This window comes from Coenobita brevimanus, chromosome 12, assembly GCF_032717465.1.
Source record: "Coenobita brevimanus isolate Jiangsu-jjx chromosome 12, ASM3271746v2, whole genome shotgun sequence".
Taxonomy (NCBI): Eukaryota; Metazoa; Arthropoda; class Malacostraca; order Decapoda; family Coenobitidae; genus Coenobita; species Coenobita brevimanus.
In genome coordinates, this window is record NC_136965.1 from 17,377,774 (window position 1) to 17,397,985 (window position 20,212).

At 41.1% G+C, this 20,212-nt stretch overlaps 1 pseudogene; it reads right to left on the reverse strand.

Annotated features, from left to right (window-relative positions):
- Nucleotides 1–15,569: 15,569 nt before the first annotated feature.
- The window catches only part of LOC145413498 (cell adhesion molecule Dscam1-like), a 60,426-nt pseudogene continuing 55,783 nt past the window's right edge, over nt 15,570–20,212 (reverse strand).

The following is a 20,212-nucleotide window of genomic DNA, read 5'->3' on the forward strand; positions in this document are numbered from 1 at the left end:
CCCTTCCCTTTATACACATTTACAATTACACTCTTCAGCCAATCATCTGGGACAACATACTCATAAATAATCCTATTTATCAGGTCAGTGACTAAACTCACCCCTATATCACCTGAGGCCTTCAACATTTCGGCAGTCAACCCAGACACACCTGCTGCCTTCCCCACCCTCATCCTGCCTATTGCCTCACTCACAGTAGCAGTATCAATCAAAGGCCAAGGGCCAGACACTGGATCTGCTGGCTCCAAACCTTCCCTGTCCCAGTCAAACTTCTCATTCAACAACCGGTTATAATGCTCTCTCCATGCATCTTTAATATCCTCACTGTTCACCACTACCCTTCCTTTATCATTCTTCACACACTGCTCACCTATGATATCCTGATTATCCCTCTTCACCTGACCTGCCACCCTAAATATATTTTTCCTTTCCCCATGATTTAGGTTATCAAGTAATTGTCTCTGTGACTCAGACTTTGCCCTGTATACCTCTCTCCTAGCCCTACGCTTGGCAGCCAAATATTCCTGTTTGCTACCACCCTTCTTCCATTCCCGGAAAAGCCTTCTTTTCTCCTTAATTGCAGCTTCTACACCCTCATCCCACCACCAAGTTACCTTATGTCTTGGTGGTCCTCTTGTCCAGCCGCATGTTACATCAGTAACTCTCAAGAAATTGTTCTTGAGGGCTCTGTACTGTTCATTAACGCCTCTGTCTACAGCTCCCTGTTCAGCCACCACGCTCCTCAACTCACTATAGAAGGCATCCCTTACTACTTGGTTTTTCAGCTTCCATATTTTCCTCCTAGGTACATAAGTCCTCTTTTTCATCACTTGTTCTTTAAGCACCATATCACAAATCAATAGTTTGTGCTGCTGCACACACTCCTCACTTCCTATAACTTTAACATCCCTCACTAACCTCCTATCGGCCCTCCTAATTAGAAAATAATCTATCTGACTGTTATTTCCCCCAGACTCATATGTAATTAACCTACTGTCTCTTTTCCTAAAATATGTGTTGCACACAATCATGTCCATTGCCTCCCCAAACTCGAGTATACTGTACTGTAATTTATTAGTAGTTGGCAACCCACATTTCTATGAGGAACTGGGGCCTGCCACGTTCATGCACTCTGCTCGAAGTCATAGTCAAGCTAGCACGGTTGTACGTAAGCACCTTCAGGATGCTTGATTGCTCAAGCAATTACACAAAGCAACCCCATCGTCATCGGTTGTCCGACACTCCCTCTTCACTAGCTAAGTAACCTTTACGAATTGGCCAATTCAAGGGAGCATTAGCTAAGAGATAGAAGAGAAATAGTTATTGTATGTGAGTTAAGGATAAGTTACAGTTCACCTAACCCTAACTTGTTTGAATTTACAACTTTAGGGAAGAGTAACAAAATACGAGTTGTTTATTAGGAAATACCTGAAATTTCTTACATAGCGGTGCCCCAACAGGGATATCGACTTGTATACACTAAATATTTTTCACATTTTGGTGCCCAGAGAGAGGGCCCCGATATGTTTACCAGAACCATTAAATATTTTTCACAACAACTTTAGATACCCTCACAAAAGCCATGGAGGCCCAATCTACCATAATAACAAACTACTGGTACATGACAGCAAATCAGCCAGCTCAGATCCAAAACCAACCTCAGTCCTTTCTACCCCAGAATCCCCAGATCCAGATGTTTTCCTGGCTAAGTGAGGTCAAAGCATACTAGAAAATGTCCTGTTAGGCAAAATTCAAGGCTTGTACCCAAAATGTGACCAAAGCAAGGTACCTTTCATCTCAGAAGTATCCAAAGAGGAAAAGTATGCCTTTATTGCCTTAACAGAGTCACACCTCTCAAAAGAAATATATGATGCAGAGATACAATTAGAAAATTACACATCATTCAGAACTGAGAGGATTGGGCAAAATCATGGGGGTGTCATAACTTATATAAGAAATGACCTGGCCTCAACTGTTGATACTTTACTCTCATTCTCGAATGGGCAAGTTGAAGTAAATATTATCTATATCAAGGGAATAGCCATAGTCTTGGTCAGTATATACCGTCCTCCAAACTGCACCAAGGAAAACTTCCAGACTGCAACTAGAGCAGTAGAAATGGCACTTGATTCCTTCTCAGCACCAGTACCAGACATAATCATAACAGGAGACTTAAACTTCTCCATAATACAGTGGCCATCAAGAAAAATAACAGGGGGCACACATAATGAACAAGAACAAGCAAATGGTCTAATAAACCTTGCAGACAAGTACTTCCTCTCCCAAGTCATTGAGAAACCCACAAGAAGTGAAAATGTATTAGATCTAGTATTCACAAATAACCGTGAACTAATACATTTCTACCAGTTATAGAAAACTGTCTGGTCAGACCACAATCTCATCAAAATAAGAACACATTGCAGAAAAGAAGGAAAATATCTGATACAAAAATAAAGACTCAAGACCTAGGTGCCCTAAACTTCTTCCATGACCATATTGAATGGGACAAAGTCAATGAAAACCTGTTACTGGCAAATTGGGATATGGCCCTAGAAAACAAAGATGTTGATGGTACACTGGAAACATTCCTGTCTACACTCCTTCAAGTGTGCATGAACTTGATACTACCAAAGAAGACATCTGGATCAACTAGAAACAAAGCGATACCATGGACCAGAAAAATACTAATGAGAAAAAGGACATCTGTACGAAAAAAGCTAAACTTAACAACCAATGTGCAAAGAAAAGCAAAACTAGAATTAAAAACCACAGAAACTGAGAGAAAGCTAAAAGACTCTTATGACGATCAACAAAAGAGAGAAGAAACCAAGGCTGTGACAAAAATCAAGAGTAATCCCAAGTATTTCTTCTCATATACAAAAAGGTACTCCAGAACTAAATCTTAAATTGGGCCTCTGCTGTCAGAAGGTGACCTGGTAATGGACCCACATGAAATATGCCACATTCTTGCTAACCAATATGAAGCAGTCTACAGTAAACTGGACAACACAAAGATCATCCATGACCCACAACTTTTCTTTAGGACTGACCCACCCAGACAATAGCAACATACCCTGACAGACATTAGCTTCAGTGAGGAGGATGTTATCAAGGCAATTGATGAGTTAAAGTCTAGTTCAGCACCAGGTCTGGATGGAATCCCAGCAGTACTACTAAAGAAATGTAAAAACACTCTTGCACGACCCCTATACCTTCTCTGGCACAGATCACTGGACACAGGGAAAATACCCAGAGACCTGAAAAGAGTCACAATAACGCCAATACACAAAGGGAAAGAAAGAGGTCTTTCCAAAAACTATCGTCCAGTGGCCTCATCTCCCACATAATCAAAATATTTGAAAAGATTATAAGGAACCATATTGTTGACTACCTAGAGGACCAAAAGTTATTGAACAATAGTCAACATGGTTTTCGTAAAGGGAGGTCATGTCTCTCTCAGCTGCTACATCATCACGATCACCTATTAAACCAACTGGCGGCTGGCAATAACGTGGATGTGGTATTCCTTGATTTTGCCAAGGCCTTTGACAGGGTTAATCATGGAATACTCCTCCACAAGCTGAGAACCTTGGGAATCACTGGTAATCTTGGCATCTGGTTGCATAACTTCATGTCCTCCAGAAGCCAGACTGTCAAAGCAAATGGAGCGTCATCATCAGAAAGACCAGTAGTTAGCGGAGTACCGCAGGGCTCAGTATTGGGGACACTTCTTTTCCTTGTACTGATAATGGACATTGATGAAGAGATTCAACACTCTACACTCTTATCATTTGCTGGTGAGACAAACATTAGTAAAAATGCCAAATCACTAGAGGAAGTGAAGGAACTACAAAAGGATCTGAATACTGTATATAACTGGGCAAGGAAAAACAACATGGTCCTTAACAGTGATAAATTTGAGCTGCTCAGATGTGCTCCCTTAGAAAATCTAAAAAGCTATACAGAAATCTACACTGAAGATGGACAAACCATAAGCACCAGCAGTGAAGTCAAATGCCTAGGAGTTTATCTTAGTGAAGATGGAAAATTTCAGCACCACATTCAAGAAACAGTAAAGAAAGCAAAGTAGCTGGGTGGATACTAAGAACTTTCGGTACAAGAGTAGCGGAATGCCTTGTAACCCTATGGAAGGCTCTTGTCCAACCCATCCTGGATTACTGCAGCCAGCTCTGGTCACCCCATAAGGTTGCAGACATTCAAGCCCTAGAATCTGTCCAGCGTCTCTTCACATGCCAGATCAGAGGAATGAAGTCACTTGATTATTGGAGCAGGCTAAAATCCCTGAAAATGTACTCTCAGCAAAGAGGGAGAGAGAGATATATGGCCATCTGTGTCTGGAAGATCCTGGAGGGACTAGTTCCAAATCAATCAGGAATAGTTCTACACAAGTAACTGTGCTGGACGGCAGTGTGCAAGAAGAGCACCACCCAGCCAGGCACCACACAAGATTAAAACCCTCTTAGGATATAGTTTCAGCATAAATGGACCAAAAATCTTTAACTGTCTCCCCAAAGAACTGAGAGACAAAAAGGGCTGCTTGGTAGAGGTCTTGAAGAGAGCTCTGGACAGATTCCTGGTGGAGATACCAGACGAACCTCCTGTCCCGGGTTACACCCAACTCAGCAGGGCAGCCTCAAACTCTTTCCCGGACCAGCTGGACCTCAAACAAAGGGACACAGGACTGGGGCGCAGCGGTGGACCACCACGACCGTGAGGCCTTGGCCTCTAGACTTCTTCAAGTAATTCAAGTAAGTAATATCTGTGCTTGTATATATTCATGCATATTGCACTTAACTATTCTCTTCTGTGTTGTTTAAATATTCCTAAAATCGGCATAGCTTGCACAGATATTGTACAGCAGAATATAATTAGCCGTATATAGAAATAAACTAACAGGATGAGGCGCCAGTGAGCTTTTCCCGTGCTCGTGAATATCATAGCCTGACCACCCAACTACGTTGCCGCTATCACAAAGTAGACAGTATACTTGTATTACTTCAATCATTTTAATATTGGCAAAACATGCATACATATTGTACAGCAGAATATTAACCAGTTGTATACAGAAATAAACTACAGTAATGAAGATGAGGCGCTAGTCGACCTCTACCTACGTGTGCTCGTGAATATAGCCCAGTAAAATAGGTCACTCGACAACCTTACCCACTCTATTACTATCACAAAATAAAGATACTTTTTTATGTGTTATTTCCATAATCTTAACAGTCATAGCTTGCACAGCATAATACTAACCAGCTGTCTGCAAAAATATCCATCCATCCATCATCCAATCTTACGTTGACCCATGAGGGGCGTAGAAGCCCGGGGCTAGGCAGCTGGTCCTGACATTTAAGATGAGAGTGACCAATAAACTAATAAAAATGAGGGGCTAATGAGCTCTTCCTGTGCTCCTGAATATCTATCTATCTATATACCTAGGCTGCTTCCCCCAAGGAAAGGGAATATAGCCCAGTAAAAAATTCCGCCCAACACCCGAAACCACACAGCCGCTATCACAAACTATATTTGAAATATACCGTACACACAAAAATGACCACTATTGATGCAGTCAGTCACTTAATCACAACCTAGGTAATTTTTCTGGACAAATATGTTAATTTTCGGTCATATTAATATTAACCAAATAAAGCCAACACATAATCTGAACTGTATGGGTAATACATTTTCAGTTACACATTTATTTGTTCCAGATGCCTCAAAAGTTCATCTGAACTACTACTGCAACTTCAACAAAGAAATAGTCAAAAAATGGTAGTGCAACTCTTTAGAGATATTGAGTTATGCAGTAATGTCATAGCATACGGGTTTATGCATGTGGAAATACATTTCTTGCTATTTACTTTAGTTTTTCTCCAGTAAAGCTGTTCACATATTTTAGCAAAAAGATATGCTCATTATTTTTATCATTACTGAGAGAGAGAGAAGAGAGAAGCGCACAAATCGAGTTGAAATTCCCTCGTGGGAGGGTGGGTAGGTAAGGCCGCAAGGGGAAAGATTGAAGACTTCAGTGCAGGCACAGTCCAGGTGTGCACACAGTGTAAATACTTAAAAAAAATAGAGTATATACTCTTCCTGCCAACCACCACCTCCACAACCGTGAAATTTCCCTCCTCCCGCCCAGTGTTGATACACGCATCCCCCCAACCGCCACCTCATCGTCGTGGCTTCTACCATAGTGACGTAGCACTGTGGGATGGAGGAGGAGTCTATCCCGGGTAGGCGGGGAAACTTGACATGAACTCACTGTCTTTTGTGTGTCTGTGTACTCATCACTCAGCTCTATAACATGGAGGGCTATTGCCTCAGCGATCGTGTGACTTACAGCCGCCATATTGAAACACCCGCATTCGTCGTCTCCATCATGGTAATCTCAATGAGCCTAACAAGAGAGACTGGACAGCCAATATTTTTTGCTGCTTGCTGATTGGTTGGATTTCATGGGCGCCATGATGGGTCCAACGTCAAGAAACTTGTCTGCAGATTTGTCATGGAGTATATCTTGCCACCCACTGAGGAATGTGACTAATTGCTTAACAAGATGTCGTTTTAATTATAAGGTATATTCCTTATTTGAGCAAATGAAGACTTATGTTAAATATAAATCTCTACACATCTACTGTATTTGATTGCTTGCGTAAAAACCGTCATAAGTGCCAAATGATAATGTTGACAAATCAGACTATTGGTTGGTGCTAAATAAGATGTGACATGCTGTGTTGCTGGTTCTTTTTTTGCCTGTAAATATGGTTGGTTGTCCTGCATATGGATGTACAAACAGAACTAGACCTCGTATGCACCTTTTCCGATTCCCTAGAGATCCGGGAAGAAGGAAAATATGGGAAAATAAGGTCAGAAGAGCGAACCGATCTGCCAGCGACTTTACCAGGTAAGGTATATTCATTTTACGTGTAGTTTTCACATTAATAAAAAGATTTGCCATACTGTAAAATTCACTGAATGAGACACTGTTAAGGAAACTGGATATTTTCATAAATAAAGTGGAAGTAAAGTACCGTACATTAGATAAGAAGCTGGACCTCATGTTTTGCCGCTAGGTAAGACACTAAGATTGATGGTGCTCATATTCCAGTTAGAGGTCTAAGTTATGGATTTTCAACAAACAGTAACCTATATAGTGATTACAGGGAGTAGGCCTTGATATATCCCCAGGGAAGCCACCTTAGCATAATAATGGATATAAGCAACCAACTCAAGCTCAAAATCCGTGGGCAAAATATGTAAACACTCGGTATTCATGTATCCAACGTCATCAGCAAACTTACTCACTCATCTTTATATGCTTGGATATTATCCTACATAATGTATAGAGGAATATATCATATTGCTGCATCTTTATATATTAAAAAGACAACACCTAGTGCAAACATAGAATTAAAAATATTCAAAAACCATCAATAATACGTGAACAATAGTTAACTTGTAATACCAGAGATTTTTAGGCCACCACTGTCCACCATTGTAATGATCAAAATTTTAGAGCCCACCATTTATGCAACCAGTGTAACACTCAGAAATTTAGTCACCCGTGTAATGCTTGGAATTTTAGAGATTATGGAAAATGGGGTAGCATGATATTTGAGAATTTTAGCGATTAAGAGAAATAGGGTAGCGTAATCTTATTAAGAGTTTATGGTAAATGTGGTAGCGTGATCTGATTTTGAGAGGGCGTGAGCAGTTAGATATTAGGACACCTTGCGGGCCACTCAGTGTCGTTGGTACCACTCCTTAAAGGATAGCAAAACTCAAACTCGAAATAACCAAAAATTTAGTAAGCATTATGAACTGAGACTCATTACTCTTCACTGTGAATAAACCCAAACAAAATAATAATGAGGATCTACATCAGCAGACATATGAAAACTTTACAAGCTAAATAAATATTGAAGGAATACTGATACACATGGATATATTAATCCCCTGGTCACAGTTGGACTCGCGGGAAGAATTAAAGAATACTGATTCACATGGATATATTAATCCCCTGGTCACAGTTGGTCTCTCTCATATACCTCTCTACCCCATCCCTCCATCTCATCCTTGGCCTCCCCCTCCCTCTTCCCCCCTCCACCTCACTCCCATACACTCTCTTCATCAGTTTCTCACCCTCCATCCTCTCCACGTGGCCAAACCACCTCGGTGTGTTCCTCATAACGTTTCCTATCACATCCTCATCCACACCACAACGCTCCTTTATATCCTCATTCGTCAGCCTGTCACTCCATGTGACTCCACAGGCTCCTCTTAAATAACACATTTCCACTGCTCTCATTCTTGACTTGTGTCCTTCCAACAACGTCCAAGCTTCACTTCCGTACGTTAGAGTTGGTATCACAATACTGTCGTGTAGTAACTTTTTCACTTCCATGCTCACTTTCCTGTTTCTTATCACTGCTTTCAAAGAACCAGCAACCTTTCTTCCCTGCTGTACCCTTTCAAGCACTTCACCCTCCAAACCTCCATCCTTACTCATCTCACTACCCAAGTACTTAAACGTACTCACATTTTCCAATTCCTCACCATCCAACCTCGCTGTACATTCACTGACTTCACCTCTCTCAAAGACCATCACTTTACTCTTCCCTACATTCACCTTTAGATTCCGTTTCTTACACACTCTCCCAAACTCATCCACCAAGCCTTGCAGCTCCCCTTCGTCTTCACTCAACAACACAGTATCATCTGCAAACAACAGTATAGGGAGTTTCCAAACACTATCCTCTCTCACCAGGGCCACTCCAACATCCACTACACTACCTTGTACCTCTTTTATTACCCCAACCATGTACAGATTGAACAACCAGGGAGACATGACACATCCCTGTTTCAACCCAACCTTCAAAGAGAAAAATTCACTTAGTTCACCATCCACATGCACTGCAGCCTTAGCACCATCATACATACTCTTCACAGCATTCAACAACTTCCCATCTACTCCATATATTCTTAATACTTTCCACAATCCTTGTCCATCCACCCTGTCATATGCTTTCTCCAAATCCATGAAAGCTGCAGACAAGTTCTTTCCCTTCTGTAGAAACTTTTCCACTAAAGATCTAAGAATGAATATCTGATCTACACAACCTCTTCCCTTCCTAAAGCCTCCCTGTTCTTCTCCAACTAATTCCTCTGTTCTTTCTCTAACTCTGTCAATATGTATCCTAGCATACACTTTTCCTATTATACTAAGAAGACAAATGCCCCTATGATTACCACACACTTCGTTTTCCCCTTTTCCTTTGTACAAGGGAATAATTATACCTGATTTCCAATCCTCCGGGACTCTACCTTCCTCCCAGGCCAATCTGCACATCTTCCACATCCATTCTATTACTATCTCTCCCCAATGCTTCAGCATTTCACCACACACTACCTCAATTCCTGGGGCTTTCCCCAATTTAACTTTCTTCATTGCTTCCACAACTTCTATCCTACTGATTTCTTCCTATCTTCTCACCTCCCTCCTTCTCCCAGCCATTCCCCAGCCACTTATACTCGCATTACTTCCATCCTGTATGTTCAACAATTCCTTACAGTATACAGTATATATATTTAATTCTTTAATAAGGCTATATAGTGTTATAAATGCCTCTTATTTTCTTTTAATAGCAATTACTTTTTATAAATACCACATCACTTGGCAACGTTGCTTTCCAACGTTGCCACGCTTGTAAGGGTAGAGTGACCGTGTTAATCCAGGTCATTTCCACTCTGGTCGCCACCTGAGATGGATGCTCTTACTCTTGCTACTCGCTCTCGTGTGCTCCACAGGAGAGAAAAAGAACTTATTTACAACGTAAATAAGTATTTTTTTAGAAGAGAAGGCAAACAGAGGACCTATAATTGTTCCCTCAAAAGCTGTTATAAACCACAAATAAACATCACACTTTAAGGAGAAAATCACAGTCATAATAAAAAATAATGTTAGACAGACAGACAGACAGACAGAAACAGAGAGTTGGGGGAAAGGTCATGGAGAAAGGGAATGATTAAGATAGCAACAAGGCAGACAGTCAGTCTGGAGGCTTTTCCTCAAATTCTAATAATTCATAAAAATGTATAGACTTTTTATAGAAATAAATCTATAAAAAATGTAATTTCTGTATGCAGAGAGAGAGGAGAGTGGTGTGCTGAGAGGGAGAGTTGTCACTAGCGCCTTTATTCTAATCCGATTAAGTTGCCCAGTACAAAGTATGGCAACACTGTGGGACGGGGACTCCCTAAGAGGGACAACGCCCAAACGCTCTTCATAAAATAGATGGACCATAGAAAAACTTGGTAGGATCTCGTGTGTTGCTGGCATGGCTCAGTCTGCTGGTGTGGGGGTGTATCATATACTGGAGGGCCATAGATAGCACTACACTAGAAACACTTGGTAGGATCTTGTGTGTTGCTGGCATGGCTCAGTCTGCTGGTGTGGGGGTGTGTCATATACAGGGGGACCGTAGATAGCACTACACTAGAAACACTTGGTAGGATGTTGTGTGTTGCTGGCACGGCTCTTTCTACTGGTGTGGGGGTGTGGGTGTCAGACATGGGGTATATTACTGGGTTTCTATTACTATTACTATTACTGTTATTGATCTCTATTATATTACTATTATAATTACTTTAGTGGTCATCTGTTTACAATTACTATTACTTTGTCATCTATTAGTGTTACTATTATTATTAATATGGTATTTACGATAACGGTTTTAATTAAATCGAAAATGGTGATTGTAGGGAAGAGTAAAGTGATGGTCTTTGAGAGGGGAAGTCGGTGACTGTACAGTGAGACTGGATGATGAGGAAATGGAAAATGTGAGTACGTTTAAGTACTTGGGGAGTGTGATGAGTAAGGATGGAAGTTTGGAGGGTGAAGTGCTTGAAAAGGTACAACAAGGAAAAAAGGTTGCTGGTTCCTTGAAAGCAGTGATAAGAAACAAGGAAGTGAGCATGGAAGTGAAAAAGTTACTACATGACAGTATTGTGATACCGACTCTAACGTATGGAAGTGAAGCTTGGACGTTGTTGGAAGTACACAAGAGTGAGAGCAGTGGAAATTGCAAGGAGCCTGTGGAGTCACATGGAGGGACAGGCTGACAAATGAGGATATAAAGGAGCATTGTGGTATGGATATGGATGTGATAGGAAGCGTTAGGAGGAACACACTGAGGTGGTTTGGCCACGTGGAGAGAATGGAGGGTGAGAAACTGGCGAAGAGAGTGTATGTGAGTGAGGTGGAGGGGGAAGAGGGAGGGGGAGGCCGAGGATGAGATGGAGGGATGGAGTGGAGAGTTATATGAGAGAGGGGGATGTGAGTTGGGAGCAGGGCAGTGAAATGGCGGGAGACAGGGTGACGTGGAGGCAATTTGTTTGTGGCCACCCCGTACGGGATTAAGGCGTCTGGCAATAGATAGATAGATAGTTAGAAAATGGTTTTTATTTTCATTATCGTTGGGAGGCTGTTCCACGGAATGCACAAGTACGTCTACATCATCTGATGGCCTGCTGACCACTCTCCATTCTGCACGGTCTCCTGTGGTGTACCTGCAGCTTGGAGCGCAGCCAATAGGTAACCAAGGTGAGATGGCTGTTTTTATTGATTATGGTAAACGGGATTAAAGAAGTGTGTGTAATGGGAAAGTAATATACAGTTATCTATTACTTTGCCTTCTATTACTGTCACAATTACTATTACAGCCAGGAACTTGTGATCTATTACTATTACTATTACCTTGAAAACCTTGTAATAGTCTATTACTATTACTGTACTACTACATATTTCCATTACCCCACGTCCGGTGGGTGGGTGTCATATACAGCGGGGCCGTAGATAGCTCTACACTATAAACACTTGGTAGGATCTTATGTGTTGCTGGCATGGCACAGTCTGCTGGTGTGGAGGTGACAGTGGGTGTAAGGGATGACCAGGTAGCGCAAGACAGACACCATCAGACGATTCTCCTTTCACTTTCGACAGGCCTGTCTTAACGAAGGGGTTAACGAAAGAAAATTATAAAGAAAATCAGTCTTTTCAGCTCGAGTGCACAATTAGTATTAAAATCTTGGTGATATACTCTTTTCACCTTAACTTGGCCTGCATATCCTATTTTGCAGTTTATTTCACATACCTCAGTGGGTGAACCAGGCAATCCTGCAGCTTTACAGCCTTTCCATAACACTTTGTTTTTTTAATGCAAAGGAAGAAGGAACCAAAGGCCAGGAGCCCGCAAATCGTCCCTCCTAAGAAAAAGCAAAAAACAGTACGACAGAGAGCCAAATAAGATCCATTCATTTCGAGGTGCCTGGACACACTGTGTTTGAAAGACTGGAGATCATAGGACGTATAAAATACAGACAGAGGAGGACAGTTCCAGAGTTGACCTGTTGTATACATTAAGGACTGGGAGTAACGGTTAACTCTTGCATTAGAGAGTTGGACAGAAAAGGGATGAGAGTTTGTTGCTAGACGGGCCTGATACTCTAGTGTTTGTCTCTTGTTACAACTAAGGATCCAAGATGGAGAGAGCAATTTTAGGCCAAGTTACTGTAAAAAGCGTATACCAGACTATTTATTTATTATTTATTATATTTCTGTTATGAGTATCAGGGCAACGTCTTGTAATAGAGTGATTAATGGAAGCTGTATCTGCTAATCGTGTGAAAACAGGGAGGAAATAATGACTAAGACATTACTGCATTGACATGGTTAAGAAAAAGAGACAACGGAGAGGGAAGAGATGACGTGGATGTAGGTAGAGGTGAGAAGGATGAAAGAAGTGGGCAAAAGGAGAGAGAGAGAGAGAGAGAGAGAATGGGAGAGGACATATGGAGAGGTAAATAAGAAAGAAGGAAAAGAAAAAAGGGATGGATACGGAAACGTCAAAATATAAGAGACTAAGAAAAAATGGAAAATGAAGATGAAGCAAATACTCAAAGAATGATAAGAGGAAGGAAGAAAAGAGGGAGTGACAAGAGGAAAAATGGAAAAATGAACGGAAGTATAACAAGAAGATAAATGAAAATTGAAAAGTAGATAAATACATGCGAAGCAGGAGCAACTAGAAGCCCCCCAAGGGGGGAATCATACAAGCCTAGAGCTGATACATGTCGAGCGTGGCCGACTCCGTTCCTTCTTTACCTCTGCACAATTGTTGACTTTATACAGGGGTTTTATCCGCCCCTGTGTGGAGTATAACTCTCATGTGTGGGGAGGCTCCTCACATACAGCTCTTAATAGGGTGGAGTCAAAGGCTTTTCGTCTCATTAACTCTCCTCCTCTTACTGGCTCCCTTGAACCTCCGTCTCTCCGCAACACTGTTGCATCCTTTTTTTTTGTCGCTATTTCAATGGTCCCTGCTCCTCTGAACTGTCTGCATGCATTCCTCCACCTCTGCAACGGGCGCGTAGCACCCGTCTAGCAGCAAACTCTCATCCCTTCTCTGTCCAGCTCCCTAATGCAAGAGTTAACTGTTACTCCCAGTCCTTCATTTATGCAACAGGTCAACTCTGGAACTGTCTCCCTCTGTCTGTATTTCCTGCTTCCTTTGATCTCCAGTCTTTCAAACGCTGTGTCCAGGCATCTCGAAATGATCGGATCTTGAATTTGGCTCTCTCTTGTATTTTGTTTTTTTCTTGGAAGGAACAATAATTGCAGGCTCGCGACCTTTGGTTCCTTCTTCCTCCCAAAAGAAAAAAGAAAAGGAAAAGAATATGATAATGGAATATTTAAACAGCAGTTCATCCAGTGAAATGGGCACACACTTATTCGTTCACCATTCAAACCCCTGGAATCCTGGCCTCACCTCACAGACATACCTTTCCATAAGCGAAAGTACCATCAGGTAATATTTTAACTTGGTGTACCACGTCTATATGATAACCAAAATACAGTACCAATAATATTCTCAGCTATAGCCAGCTTTACTATTGTCTTCAAGATTTTGTGATTTGTGTGTACTATCATGATCACCGATTTCTTTACGCCCCTATCGAGAGGAAGGTGGAAGATAGGGTTGGTGTATGGGCAAGGTAATGGATCATGGTGGTTCAGTGTGTGTGTGTGTGTGTGCCACCAATATCTCCTCCCCTGGTCTATCTCCAATCTTCTCCTCCACTTCCCTTTTCTCAAGGCGGGTAAAGAACATATACTACTTTTACTCTAACTTGGCCCAAATTTTGCATCTTTTTGCAATTAGCCTCACATTGCACGGCGACTGAAAAAGATAGCATTACAGCTCTACGTGCTTACCACAGCACTTCTTGACTAGCATTATATTCTACTGCTATTATTGCAACTGAGCATTCAAGGTGGATATGGTAATTTTAGGTCAAGTTAGAGTAAAAAGGGTACAGTGATTGTGATAGTATTGTATATAAGGGTAAAACAGAAATCTCTTTATTGTCTAAAATTGGTGGAATGTTTATTGAAAATGTGCAATGTACCGTCTATAATTTTTTACAAGATCCATTGACTCAGTAACTATGACAACATATAAACGTACACATACTTACGTCACACGTCACAACGAATATTCTTGGGTATTTTCGTGTACTGTGACAAAAATGACGTCGGAAACACAGCCTTGAAACATACCGAGAGAAGCATCGTGTAAGAGTGGAAGATAGAATTGTGTATAAAAATGAGTCACTTATTCAGAGCTGTTAAGGAGTTTGAGCAGTTTTGTTGAAGGCAGCAGTGAGCCCTATATGCATTCAAGGACCAAATCATCTAGTATTTCACCTCTTCACCTTGCTTTCCTCTCCTAGTTAATATTTCTAAGCTGAGAGAAGCTCGTTATCTCTGGCCTAGGACGCTACTCTTAGCTACTTTGGCAGGGGTGGAGGGCAGTGACGGACATGCCCTAAGTGTGACGCAGACGCAGTGAAATAGAAGGTTTTATGTCTCTGTGTCTGCCATTCTGTGAGTGTCTCCAGCCAATCACTGCGTTACTCTTGAGCCATTTATTCCCACGACTTTCCTTTGCTTCCCTTATTCTCTCTCCTTCACCACTTTTTCTTCTTTTTTCTCCGTTTCCTTTTTTTCTCTCATTTTTCTGTTTTCTTTCTTTCTTTTCCAACTAGAGAGGTCTGGCGTGGCCTTCATTAACCCCTTCACCATCAAAATTTCTTCCTGGCTTCCGTAACGTTGTCTGTTGGTGTCAGGAACGGAACATATAAACACGCCAGCGGATGCAAGAGGCAAAAACGATCTTGTCCAATGGTTTTATATGGTGTGTGTGTGTGTGTGTGTGTTTTGGCAGTGGCTGGGAGCATCAAGATAACTATAGTTTCTTCACCTAAACTTGGCCCAGATTTTCGTCTTTTTTGTTGCGTATTTCACTGAGCTCAGTGGCAGAAAAAGACAGTGTTGTGCATATACAGTACATTCATTTCACAGCACTTCTTCCTGCGTAGCACCATTTAGTGTTAATTTACTGTCGCACCTCATCACTGTAGCTACAGAAACGGCAATTTTAGTCCAAATGAAAGTGAACAGAGCATGTCGTGTGTTCTCATCATTGCTATACGTTGATAGTGTAAGGATTCTTCTCTGCGGGTGGTCGCTTCTCCTGCTGCTGCTGCTTCTTCTGTTCCTCCCGCTGCTGCTGGTGTTCGTACCTGTGAAGCAGCTCCTCTAACTCCGCCTTGATGCTCTCCTCCACGTCCCTACTACTCGAGGAAGCAGGACCTCTAGCCCTTCCATCCTCCCCCTTCAACATCTCACGGTCGCACTCCGCCTCACTCAGTTCCCGCGAATCTGAGAAGGCCGAGGGTGGGTGGAGGGGTCAAGGAGGAGTGAGAGTTGAAGTATCACTCGAGGAAGACTCACTCCGGGCTCTGTGGATGGATAGATACCTGCCTTAACACACCTTAACACGACCACAATAATTAACACCATTTTCATCTGCTATGCTCCTTTCACCTTAACTTGGCCCAAATTTTCGTTCTCTTGCAACTTATTTCGTAGCTAAGTGGGGGAAAAGGACAATGCTACGGCTACACATACTTTCCTTAGCACTTCTTCGTGACTATATTACAAGTTAGTGTTAATCTCTTGTTACAGTCCAATATTTACGATCGAGGGATGAGATTTTTAGGTCTAGTTATGGAGAAAAGGCACTGACAATGGGAAATTATTATTATTATTATTATTATTATTATTATTATTATTTTTATTTCCCCTCGATATTAAGATTAAATAATGCCTGAGGTTGACAGACAGATTATAATTTCTTGTTTCCTCTATACTGTGGTTAAATTATTGAAAGTAAGACTTTAATTCCAATAAATCTTAGTTATTTTTTTATTTAAGGTTATCAAATCCAAGATGAAAAAAAAAAAAAAAAAACTAATCTGTGAGGCCAGCAAGAGGCGTGACAGGTTATCCAAGCAGTGTGGTGGAAGGAAGGCAGAAGTGGAGGATGTCTAAATTCTCCTGTTTTTTAATACTCTTTCTTTTCTCCTCCTCTTTTCTTATGATCTTGTTGGTCCTCTTCTTTTTAATACTCTCTTTAATCCTCCTCCTTTTTGTTACTCTTTTTTATACTCTTAAGCCTCCTCTTTTTTATGCTCTTTTTTTTAGCCTACTCTTTTCATATGCTTTTTATCCTCTTCTTTTTTATACTCTTTTTTATCCTCCTCTTTTTTATACTTTTTTATCCTCCTCTTTTTTATACTTTTTTATCGTCCTCTTTTCTTGTACTCTTTTCTCTCCTCTTTTTTACTCTTTTATCCTACTCTTTTTATAATCTTTTCTATCCTCGTCTTTTTTTATACTCTTTTTTATCCTCCACATTTATTATAGTATTTTATCCTCCTCTTTTCTTATACGGTTTTTTATCCTGCTCTTTTCTTCTCTTTTCCTCCTCTTTTTAAAACTCTTTCTTATCCTCCTCCTTTTTAATATTCCTTTTATCCTCCTCTTTTTTATATTCTTTTTTTTTTAGCTTCCTCTTTTTTATACTCTTTTATATCCTCCTCTTTTCTTATGTTCTTTTATCCTCCTCTTTTTTATACTCTTTATTTCCTCCATTTTTTTTTTACTTTTTTTATTCTGCTTTATTATAATGTATTCTTTTTTTATCCTGCTCTTTATTTTACTTTTATCTTCCTCTTTTTATTTTTTATTTTTATCTTCCTCTTTTTTTATGCTCTTTCTAATCCTCTTCTCTTTTTATACTCTTTTAAATTATCTTCTCTTTTCATATTCTTTTAAATCCTCCTCTTTTTCTATACTCTTTTAAGTCCTCCTCTTTTTATACTCTTTTCTTCCTCCATTTTATATTCTGTTTTATCCTCCTCTTTATAGAAACTCTTTTTATCTTCCTCTTTTTCATACTGTTTTATATCCTTTGTATTATATTCTTTTTTATTCTCTTCTTTTATGCAATTCATCCTCCTCTTTTTATACTCTTTTTTCCTCTTTTTATTCTTTTTTTCTCCTCTTTTCTTATTCTCTTTCTAACCACCTGCCAGTGTTACCAGCCACTAACCACCTGCCAGTGTTACCACGCCACTAACCACCTGCCAGTGTTACCAGCCACTAACCACCTGCCAGTGTTACCACGCCACTAACCACCTGCCAGTGTTACCACGCCACTAACCACCTGCCAGTGTTACCAGCCACTAACCACCTGCCAGTGTTACCACGCCACTAACCACCTGCCAGTGTTACCACGCCACTAACCACCTGCCAGTGTTACCACGCCACTAACCACCTGCCAGTGTTACCACGCCACTAACCACCTGCCAGTGTTACCACGCCACTAACCACCTGCCAGTGTTACCACGCCACTAACCACCTGCCAGTGTTACCACGCCACTAACCACCTGCCAGTGTTACCACGCCACTAACCACCTGCCAGTGTTGGGCTACAAGGAAGGTGTTAGGGAACTTCGTCAATCGGCGAGAATACGAACCTTAGGACTACCGATATATGCAATGTGATTAAACTGTTGTTGTGATTTATTATTATTATTATTATTATTATTATTATTATATAGGTGGGGGGGCTCACCATCCACTCACTCGATGTAGTGCTGCTGTCAGGTGTCTGCCCTTTCCTCTCCTCCATCCTTCTTTCCTTCCATCCTCTTCTGTCTTTCTTTCCTTCATTCTTTCCTCTTCCTTCTGCCTGTGGGTGACTTTACACTGAGTGACAAGCCAAATGGTTTCCTCTACATCAGAAAACCATTTACTACGCTGGGTGGTAACCATATAACCAAATTTTGGCACCTGGTGGTTTAGTGGGTAATTATTGCTCTCCAGTCGGATTGAGCCGGTGAAAGTTTATATCCAAGGGGTGGTTGGGGTTTATCGCTCACGTAATGCCACTCAGGGATGAGTGAGGCTGGTCACTCTCATCTTAAATGTCGGGACCAACTGCCTAGCCCCGGGCTCCTATGCTCCTCATGGGGAAACGTAGATTGGATGATGGATGGATGGATGGATTATTATTATTATTACCATTACCTTCATTATTGTTTTTATTATTATCATTATTATTATTATTATTATTATTATTATTATTATTATTATTATCATTATCATCATCATCATCATCCAATTGGAGCACTGCAATTACTCACCAAACCACCAGGCGCCAAAATTCGGTTATATGGTTACCACCCAGCATAGTAAATGGTTTCCTGGTGTACAGGAAACCATTTGGCTTGTTACTCAGTGGGTACCTCTACACTGAGTGACAAGCCAAATGGTTTCCTGTACATCAGGAAACCATTTACTACGCTGGGTGGTAACCATATAACCAAATTTTGGTGCCTGGTGGTTTAGTGAGTAATTACAGCGCTCCAATCGGATTGAGCCTGTGCAGGTTTATATCCAAGGGATGGTTGGGGTTTATCGCTCACGTAATGCCACTCAGGGATGAGTGAGGCTGGTCACTCATCTTAAATGTCAGGACCAACTTGCCTAGCCCCGGGCTCCTACGCTCCTCATGGAGCAACGTAGGATTGGATGATGATGATTATTATTAGTCCTTGGGGAGGAAATGCAAAATGTGAGTATGTTTAAGTACTTGGGTAGTGTGATGAGTAAGGATGGAAGTTTGGAGTGTGATGTGCTTGAAAGAGTACAGCAAGGAAGAAAAGTTGCTGGTTCCTTGAAAGCAGTGATAAGAAACAGGGAAGTGAGCATGGAAGTGAAAAGTTACTACATGACAGTATTGTGATACCAACTCTAACGTATGGAAGTGAAGCTTGGACCTCGTTGGAGGGACAGAGGTCAAGAATGAGAGCAATGGAAAGGAGTTATTTGAAAGGAGCCTGTGGAGTCACATGGACAGACAGGCTGACAAGTGAGGAAATGAAGAGTTGTGGTGTGGATGTGGATGTGATAGGAAGCGGTAGGAGAAACACACTGAGGTTGTTTGGCCATGTGGGGAGGATGGAGAGTGAGAGACTGACGAGGAGAGTGTATGTGAGTGATGTGGAGAGGGAGAGGGAGGAGGAGGCTAAGGATGACATAGAGGGATGGAGTGGAGAGATATATGAGAGTGGGGGGTGTGAGGTGGGAGCAGGCCAGTGAAGTGGCGGGGGACAGGGTTACATGGAGGCGATTATAATAATAATAGTAATAATAAAAATATAATAATAATAATATTATTATTATGATTATTATTATTATTATTATTATTATTATTATTATTATATCATCTTCACTCACACTCTCCTCGTCAGTCTCTCACTCTCCATCCTCTCCACATGGCCAAACCACCTCAGTGTGTTCCTCCTAATGCCGAGGATGATATGGAGGGATGGGGTGGAGAGGTATATGAGAGAGGGGGGTGTGAACTGGGAGCAGGGCAGTGAAACGGCGGGGACAGGGCGACGTGGAGGCGATTTGTTTGTGGCCGCCCCGTACGGGATTGAGGCGTCTGGCAATAGATAGATTATTATCTTTGTTATTATCTTCATTATTATTATTATTATTATTATTATTATTATTATTATTATTATTGTTGTTGTTATTATAATCTTCGTTACTACTGCTACTACTACTACTACTGCTACTACTATTATTATTATTATTATTATTATTATTATTATCTTCATAATTATTTTCATTGTCCTTCTTCTTCTTCTTCTTCTTGTCATTATCATTATTATTTTCATTACGTGCTGGGGACTCTTTTCATACAGGAAT